This window comes from Sturnira hondurensis, unplaced genomic scaffold, assembly GCF_014824575.4.
Source record: "Sturnira hondurensis isolate 20B ecotype Veracruz unplaced genomic scaffold, ASM1482457v3 Scaffold0001989, whole genome shotgun sequence".
Taxonomy (NCBI): domain Eukaryota; kingdom Metazoa; phylum Chordata; class Mammalia; order Chiroptera; family Phyllostomidae; genus Sturnira; species Sturnira hondurensis.
Window position 1 is genome coordinate 297,022 of NW_028074620.1, and position 9,937 is coordinate 306,958.

Consider the following 9,937-nt stretch of genomic DNA (forward strand, 5'->3'; position numbering starts at 1 on the left):
TTCCTTTTCTTTTCACCAATCTCTGCCATTCCTGGAGTCAGGCAAGGTGAACCTAGTACAGGGGAGTGTCCCATAGGAAGCGGGGGTCCCTTGGAAACAGTATTTTGACCACCCCCACGGGTCTGTTCATAACAATATATGCTCCAACCATCTGAGCCACAGTTGCTAGGGCTCATTTTCTAAAATATTTATTTCAGGTGTAAAGCATAATTATTAGACAATAATAGGATTTAGAAAGTGATCTCCCTAATGATTCTAGTACCCTTCTGGCACCATACAGAGTTAATACAATATTATTGACTAATATCCCCTATGCTATACTTTATATTCCCAGAACTATTTTGTAACATTTTAATTCTTGCACCCTTTTCACACATTCCCATAATCCTTTCCCTTTGGCACCCAACAGTTTGATCTCCATACCTATGAGTCTGTTCCTGTTTTGTTGGTTCATTTGTTTTGTTCTTTCAGTTCTGCGTATAACTGAATCGTATGGTATTTGTCTTTTTCTATGTAGCACTCCTGTTGGTATTCAAATCAATTGTTGTGGTATCCAAGGGCTTGCATTCAATTAACCTGATTTTATTTAATAATGGCTACAGAGCCATTCGCATAACTTTATTATAGTAATTGCTATAATTATACTATTTTATTATTAGTTATTATTAATCTCTTACTATGCCTAATTTATAAATTAACCTCTATCATAGGAATTTAAGTATACAGTTCCATACTACCTGTACTTTTAGGTATTCACTGGGGGCCTTGGACCATACCTACTGTGGATCAAGAGAAACTATTATAAGGTGCTTGTCAGAGACTGAGATACTTGAAATCAAGATTTCAGAGGAAGTGATGGTCGATCCAGATTATGACTATAGCAATAATAGTCTGAGGTAGAGAATAAAAAATGTATGCATAAAATAGTTCAAAGAAATGAGGAATTTAGGGTCCAGAGGGGAGAGGGGAGAGAAGCACAGAGTAAAAGGGGATGGACTCACATGAATAAGTATGAAGGACACATGGACAATAACTAAGATGGGGGGCGGAGATGGGAGGGGGTGGGAGCACTGGGGGGGGCAGGGCTGGGAATACAAGAAAGACAACTGTACTTGAACAAAAGTTAAATAAAAAAGTAAAAAAAAATTAAAAAAAAACAAAGAAATGAGGAATTTAGATGTTGTATATTTCATACATGTGAATATTTAAATTTCTGAGCCTGGAGTTGTGGTAGAGAAGTTAAGCTAGAGACATATTTTCAGAGGAAAGAGCTGAGGTGTGGTGTTGGTAGATAACAACAGTCAGGCTGAGAGAAGGAATGAATTGTGTTGTTGAATGGCATGAGCTTCAAATAAACAATGACTATTTAGGAAAGAGAGGTTTTCATGATTTATGAGTCCACATGGGGAGAAAGGAGGGCAGCTACTTCAAGGGTCTGTGGCAACTTGCACAACGGCGATAACAAGTAAATGTAAATAAAGAAGGGAATTTGTACAAGTATATCAAGCCTCAAAACTCAAAAGCTATAATTCTCAAGAATTATAGCTTTTGCCCTGGCTGGTGTGGCTCAGTGGATTGAGTGCCAGCCTGTGAACCAAAGGGTCACTGGATCAATTCCATGTCAGGGCACAGGTCCCCAGTAGGGGGTACACAAGAAGGGGTACACATCCGTGTTCACCCACACATTGATGTTTCTCTTCCTCTCTTTATCCTTCCCTTCCTCTCTTTCTAAACAATAAATTAATAGAATATTTTTTAAAAGAATGATGGCTTTTAACATGTTCTTTGTCTCCATTCTGTATGCCCTCATTTTAAGTGACAAATTCTTTTTAAAGGTACACTACACAATTAGGTTCTGAGGGAGCTTCATAAACATGTCAACTAAAGATTTTAGTAGCTAGCAACACAGAATTAACTATCATAGAAATAAATCATTCACTAAAGAAAATGTAACACACAGTTAGTGAAACTTCCAATTTCAGAAGCCAGAGTTTTATTATAATAAAATGATCTTATTCATTAGAGAATATGGCTATTTTTAAATTGAGAGTATCATATCACCAGGGCTTCAATACTTTTTCTACTACAAGCTTACTCTTGTTCATTAAAAACTATGATTATTTTTTCTTGATACTAAAATTATAGACAGATAGGTAGATAGTTTTAAGACCATGCTAACCATAGTCACAAGTTCTTCTGGAGTGTTGTAATGGTAAAACCAAAACACAAGTCAATGACTTAGAAGAATAAATTTTAAAAAATCAACCAATATGGTAATTTAGACTATAACTTACAATATCTTGGGAGTTATAAATACATACCTTCATCCTCATAACAGCACCCTGTTAAAAAATCACTAACACTGAATAATAGATATCACTTGAAATCTGTCAAGTTACATTATTTTGAACATAAAAATATCTTAATATTTTAAACTCTGTAATTTTTTTATTTTATTAGTAATTTGTCTGATTATCCAGTGCAACAATAAGTATATTCATCTATAATAAATTTTATAATATAATAACTATATAATACAAAAACTGAATACACCAAACTGCAATAAAGTTTAAATTGCCAGTTGAAATTACATTTAAAGTGTGTCAGAATATATAAATATATACAGTTAAAAGTATATATGAATATGTGAGACATGGCATATTTATATTCAGCTATGTGCTTTTGTATCACTAGATAGTCATACATGTCATTCTTTCTACCTGAAATCTTAACTTGAAATATTCAAAACCACCAAGTTTTACCTCAATTATCATGTCTTCTCTGAAATTTTAAAGCATATTTTATTGATTATGCTATTACAGTTTTCTCAATATTCCTCCTTTGCTCTACTGCCCCCAGTCCTCTTCTTTCCTCCAACAGTACCCCCTAGTTCCTGTCCATAGGTCATGCATATATAAGTTTTAGGCTTCTCCATTTCCCATACTATTCTTAACCTCTCCCAGTCAATTTTGTTCCTACCAGTTATGCTTCTTAATCCCTGTACCTTTTTCCCCATACTCCCCTTTCCCCTTCCCTGATGATAACCCTCCAAATGATCTCCATACCTATGATCTGTTCCTGTTCTAGTTGTTTGCTTAGTTTGAATTTGTTTTTGTTTTTTAGATTAAGGTGTTGGTAGTTGTGAGTTTGTTGTCATTTTAATGTTCGTAATTTTGATCTTCTCCTTTTTCTTAAATAAGTTCCTTTAACATTTCATATAATAAGGGCTTGGTGAGGATAAATTCCTTTAGCTTTTCCTCATCTGGGAAGCACTTTATCTGCCTTTCCATTCTAAATGATAGCTTTCTGCATAGAGTAATCTTGGTTGTAGGCCCTTGCTTTCCATCACTTTGAATACTACTTGCCAGTCCCTTCTTGCTTGCACAATTTCTTTTGAGAAATCAGCTGATAGTCTTATGGGAACTCCTTTGTATGTAACTCTGCTTTTCTCTCGCTGCTTTTAAGATTCTTTCTTTATCTTGAACATTTAGCATTTTAATTATGATGGGTCTTGGTGTGTTCCCCTTTGGCTCCAACACGTTGGGAACTCTTTGTGGTTCCTGGACTTGTATGTCTATTTTCTGCACTAAATCAAGGGAGTTTTCTTTCATTAACTTTTTCAAATAAGTTTTAAATTTCTTGCTCTTCTTCTCCTTTTGGCACCCCTGTGATTCAGATGTTGGCACTTTTGGAGATGTACCAGGGTCTTCTTATTCTCTTCTCCTTTAAAAAAAATCTTGTTTCTTCATTCTGTACTGGTTGATTGTTTATTTCTTCCTTCTGTTCCAAATCATTGATTTGAATGCTGGCTTCCCTCCCTTCACTGTTGGTTTCCTGTGGATTTTTCTCTATTTCATTTAGTGTAGCCCTCATTTCTACCCGTTACCTTTTGCAGTACTTAATGAGTTCTCTGAGAATCCTTATTGCCAGTGTTCTGAACTCTGCATTTGATAGGTTAACTATCTCTATTTCACTTAGTTCTTATTTCTGGGGTTTTGTTCTGTTCTTTCATTTGTGCCAGATTTCTTTGTCTCCTTGATTTTGCAGCCTCCCCATGTTTGTTTTTGTTTATAAAGTAGAACTGCTTTGACTCCCTGTCTTAGCACACCTGTTAAGTTGTATGGGGTGGAGCCCTCGGTATTTACCAGGGCAGGACAATCCACTTCATCACTTTGTGGCTCTGTATTAAGAGGAAGAGTNGAACTCTGCATTTGATAGGTTGACTATCTCCATTTCACTTAGTTCTTATTTCTGGGGTTTTGTTCTGTTCTTTCATTTGTGCCAGATTTCTTTGTCTCCTTGATTTTGCAGCCTCCCCGTGTTCGTTTTTGTTTATAAAGTAGAACTGTTTGACTCCCTGTCTTAGCACACCTGTTAAGTTGTATGGGGTGGAGCCCTCGGTATTTACCAGGGCAGGACAATCCACTTCATCACTTTGTGGCTCTGTATTAAGGGGAAGAGTCAGAGAGGAGACAATGCCGCTGCCTGCCTGCTATAGGCTTGCCTGGTACTCACCCTATTTCCAGTCACTTCAGCCTCTTCTTGTATATGACTGGTTCCCCTCTGGCTGCTGCCCTGGTGATGGTTCCCAGAGTGGGGGTTTTGTGTATGTCCTGTGAATGGACTCTCCAGGGAGAATGGCAGTTTCTTCTGCCACTCTAACCCCCATTGGTTTTTATGGCCCAAATTTATGAGGCTTTATTTTCCCAGTTCTGGAAACCTGGGCTGTGGGGTCTTGTTTGGGGCTGAGATTGCTTGCTCCCAAGGTATCCCTTCAAATTTTTATCTACCACATGTGCAAAGTTGTCATACTTCCAAACTGTTAGATTTTCTGAGTGTTCTGGTGTTTTTTGTTTTGAGGTTAGTTGTGATTCTTCATTTGGTTGTGTAAGGAGATGAAACATATCAACCTATGCTACCATCCTGACCAGAAGACTCTGAAGTATTTTTCATTTCAACTGATAGAGCCTGTGTCTGTGATTTTATAATGTCCAGCATTCTTTCCAATTGTATTATATATTGGTGGTGCATAATGACCTCTGGGCAAGAGGCATGTTTTTTAAATGGTCAGTCTGTTCTTATTTACCTAACAGAATGAATTACTCATTATCTCAAGAAAGAAGGAGGAAGGAAGGAAGGAAGGAAGGAAAGAGGGAGGGAGAGGAGAGTGGGAAGGAAAAAGGATAAAAATAGTATTTTTGATCTCAGAATAAAACATATAATCTCTGTTTTTCCTACCCTTAAAGAGATCTAAAAGGTTTGTTTACATATGTCCTTTTATGCCCGATTGATTTTTAATATTTTTATTCTCCTCTGAGTATATATTTTTACCAATGCTTTTTAGAGAGAGAAGAAGGGGGAGGGGAAAGGGAGAGAAACACTCCATAATTGCTTCTCCTATACTCCTACTGGAGGAAAAACCTGCAACCTAGGCATACACCCTGACCGGGAATCTATCCCTTCACTTTTCTGTTTACCAGAGGATGCTCCGACCAATTGAGCCACACAGGCCAAAGGAGATATATTTTTAAATATTTGATTCTGGGTTTTCTTTTCGTTTTTGTATAGTGAGTTATTTTTAAACCATGTCATACATTTCCCATACTGATACCTTATGATTCATTATGATAGAGGCAGGGGTATTTAATAACAGGGGGTGTGCCATAGCCTCCGTCACCTCAGCCAGACACTTCCCCCTGCATGCAGTGTCTTGTCATTGCACACCTCAGAAGGGCCTCTCCTTTTCCTGCAGATGTTCAATAGCAGCAGCTCGACTAGCCTCATAATTTTCCTTAATCTAGTCCATCTTCAAGATAAGCTTTTCCTCTAACACTTTGCTGATGTTGTTTACCCCCCACACCTTCGGTAGGACTTCTTGCCCACGTTCCCTCATCTTCTTTTCTGCCAACTATTTCAGCACCTGGACCTCCTGAGACTTTCCTCTTTCCTTAGCAGTCTCCAGTGTGTTTGTTGTTGTCATTGTTTTCTAGATTTTCTTCAGGGACAGTTCTTTCTTCTTTGGAAAAGCTAACGTTTGTGGGGCTTCTGAGATGGGATGTGGTAGCTTAAAATTAGCTCAAAAGCCTGTCCAGAGGCCCATTTGTTGCTGTGCCTCACTTCTGCATCATGGGAAGTAGATGTTGGTGTTGTGTGGTTCCAGGCAAAAGCAGGGGCAAATCAGTGACAGCATGGCCTCCTCCTTCATTTTTGCCTTGTAGATTATTGCTGCTTGAGCCATGGAAGAGATGTGCAGATTCTGAGAGGTGAGGAAGGGGAGAGGTCCAGCTACAAAAGCAGAGAGAACCAGATGGAAGACCCTTGGGGTATTTTGCAAACACACTATCCATGACAGCTCCTGCAACACCAGTTTGCAATCACAGCTTCAGAAAGTTTATTGTTCTCACTTCCACTTCTTGCACATAATTGCTCCATCAAGGTGGTTTTTTCTCCTTTATTTCCATTCCCTCCTCCTTTTTCTCCTCTTTTCTTCTAATCTAACATTAGAAGATAATATTTATTTGATAAAAATTTTCCTAATATCCAGAGAGGAGTCTAGTTTCTCTTAATTGGCTTACTTTATATTCAGAGAAAATAGTTTAAGATATCAAAAATTATGTATATGAGTTTTGCTGACCATTATATAGTTTTCTTGATTACTAAAAAAATGCTCCCAGATACTTGTTTATAAACTACATAGTAGTGAGAGTTTTATTTGTATTTTGAAATAGAAGAAGAAAAAGAGAAGGAGGAGGATAAAGAAGAGAAGAAAAACTGGAGCTTAATAGTCAAATATTTAACAGAGAGTTGCTATCTACCCTGTTTTGTCCTACCACCCAAATATAGAAAAGAAACTTAATACTGCATGCAATTTTTACTGTAAACATATCTATATTCTTCAATTAATGTTTGCTACTATGGTAATGTAAAATGTTTCCTGTACCTTCCCATATAAAGTTTGCTTAATAAACAATTATCAAATAAATACATTAATTATAATTATTTTGAAACCTAAGATCAGGAAAAAGTGAAATAGAAAATACATGTATTAATAAAAACACAATCCAAGGCAATATGTTCAAAATAACTTATCTGAAGTACCTAGGCTTCCAGTTCATGCTCACATATGTGTGTGCTTTGTGTTGTTTTGATGATTATAAAGCCATTATGTATAAAGGACCCACGGACAAAGACAACAGGGGGGGGGGATTGAAGGTGGGAGGCAACAGTGGGTAGGGTGGGGAAGAGTAATAGGGGAAATGGGTACAACTGTAATTGCACAGTAAAAAATATAAAAATAAATAAATAATAAAACCATTAACCTAAAAATAAAGCTATTATTTTTATGTAACCATTTCAATATAAAATTAAAGGTATACCATGTGCTAGCAGCCACCAGAGTTAAACAACTCCAAAATAATGACCTATTATAAATAATTGTAGAGATTGCACAGAATAATTGACATTTTATATGCTCATAATTGACTGGCACTGCAATCTGCAATTCTTTTATTTTCCAGCATAAACAGCTGATAAGGTGTAACAAGCAAATGTGCCTTTAGCATCCAAATTGCCACAGTAAAACCTTTAACTTAACAACCTCAAGGACATCCAATTGGTGTGGCTCTAAATTTTCAGCAGAGTGAAAAAACTCAAATGGCCATTGAATCAATCGTGACAAATAATGACAACCCAATACTCTCAATGACTTAAAATAGTCAAGATTTACTTTTCAATTATGTTATGAGAGGGATAGCATATTATACATCAGAATAACAAAATACTACATGAGAGTATAGTACCAAGGGTTGTAAAGGATGTGAAGAAAGAGAAACCTCATATACTACTTTCAGGAGTATAAATAGTTATAGTTATCTTAGAAAGTAATCTAGCATTTTTTATTGCAGTTAAATGTATTTTGCTGTGCCCTGGCTGGTGTAGCTCAGTGGATTGAGCGCGGGCCTGCAAACCAGAGGATCGCGGTTCGATTCCCAGTCAGGGCACATGCCTGGGTTGCAGGCCAGTTCCCTGCAGGCCAACTCCCAGCAGGGGACGCAGGAAAGACAACCATACATTGATGTTTCTCTCCCTCTCTCCTTCCCTTCTAAAGATAAATAAATAAATAAAATCTTTAAAAAAAATGTATTTTGCTGTGTGGTTTAGTAATTCTACTTCTAGGTATATATCTCAGAGAAAGTGTCCCAAAACTTATAAAAATACACATAAATTCTGAATAATAGTAAGAGAATTGTGTGTATATATGTATATAAAATATTCTCTGTACAAATTAAATTATTTATAGCCCAAAACACCATATACTTAACAATGCTATGAATATTAAATTACCTATATGAAACACATAATATAGTTCTTAGGAAAAATAAGAAATAAGAATAGTGATAATAGACAAGAATGTTTAAATATAAAATACCCTATGATAAGCTAATGATTGAAAAAAAGAGTGCTATAAAATTAAGAATGTATCCTGCTGGTGTAGTTCAGTGTACTGAGCATGGGCCTGAGAACCAAAGGGTCACCAGTTCAATTCCCAGTCAAGACACATGCCTGGGTTGTGGGCCAGGTCCCCAGTTGGGGGCATATGAGAGGCAAACATACATTGATGTTTCTCCCCCTCTCTTTCTCCCTCCCTTTTCCTCTCTAAAGATAAGTAAATACACATATTTTTTTTTAAATCCCCCTAAAAGGTATCAGATCAGGATGGACATAAAACAAATACAGATGTTAGAATTTTAGAAAATTATGTCAGTGGTTTCAGTGAAGATGCTTCTGCATCCGAGTACACAGTACCCACCTTCATTGTTTCTATTTTATCTACTTATTCATCCATATATCTATCCATTCATGTAATAATGCCAACTGATATCTTGCTAGGCCTTGGACAGTGTACTAGGTCATGTCATTTAAGTTATACCTGAGATAGTCAATGAAGCTGTTTATTCTAGCTTTGTTGTTGGAATTTGGAGATGGCCACTGCATTGAGATTGAAGACAAGCCAAATGAACCTCCTATTTTTCTGTAAATATACACCTGATTAGACATACAATAGTAGGATAAATAGAACTAAATATTTAGTCTTATGCTGAAAGAAAATATTTCTATAGGAGACACATTTTATCATAAATCGGTGAAAAGATCAGATAAGTATAAATAAAAATAACCTTGGATCAACATTTCCATCTCTCAATTCCTTTAAAGGTACAATGATTTGTATTCAGAAAGATTTGCTTGTTAAAATTTGTTTGTAGATTCTAATAACAGACAAATTTTATTAAATACCTAATCGAGCCACTTCTTTGAGTTTAACAGAGGTTTGATTTTGCAATAACAGTGATCAGCTCTTAGTTGGAACCTGGGAACAAAGAAATAAAGATAAATGAATATTGAGAAATGCTTGAAAGGAAAATAATGAATTGCTATTACAGAGTTTTGCCTCCAAAAGTAAAAAAAATGGATTGCCAACATTTTTTGTTCAGTAAATTGGATAAAATAGTAGCATGTTTGGCTGAGATTTTTGAGACTGCTTTGAATGTGTTTACTTATTTTTTCTTCAAAATATATGCTATTTAAAATTCTATATGTACAGAAGTGTTCTTTGTAGGGGCAAGAGGGAAATATGTGTGGATAGAGAAACTGTACATCTAACATTGTTTTAGTTATATTCATTAATTACCACTGTGATCAAATGTTCTTTTAACATATATATATATATATACATATATATATACATACACACAAGTACATGTCTACATACACATATACATATTAACAACAATTTATATTGTATCTCAGTGTGTGCTTATGTGTGTATATGTTTAAGCAATCCTCAAGAACTAAAGAATAAAAAGTAATGAAATCTTCTCTGGTGGACATCTGTGCTTTCTGGATGTGCCCACTCTTGAAATAGCTCCTTATTTTCTCT

General features: G+C 36.0%; 1 pseudogene; it reads right to left on the reverse strand.

The window, feature by feature from the left end:
- Positions 1–5,715: 5,715 nt before the first annotated feature.
- LOC118981601 (stathmin-2-like) lies at positions 5,716–6,253 on the reverse strand (annotated as a pseudogene).
- Positions 6,254–9,937: the final 3,684 nt, after the last annotated feature.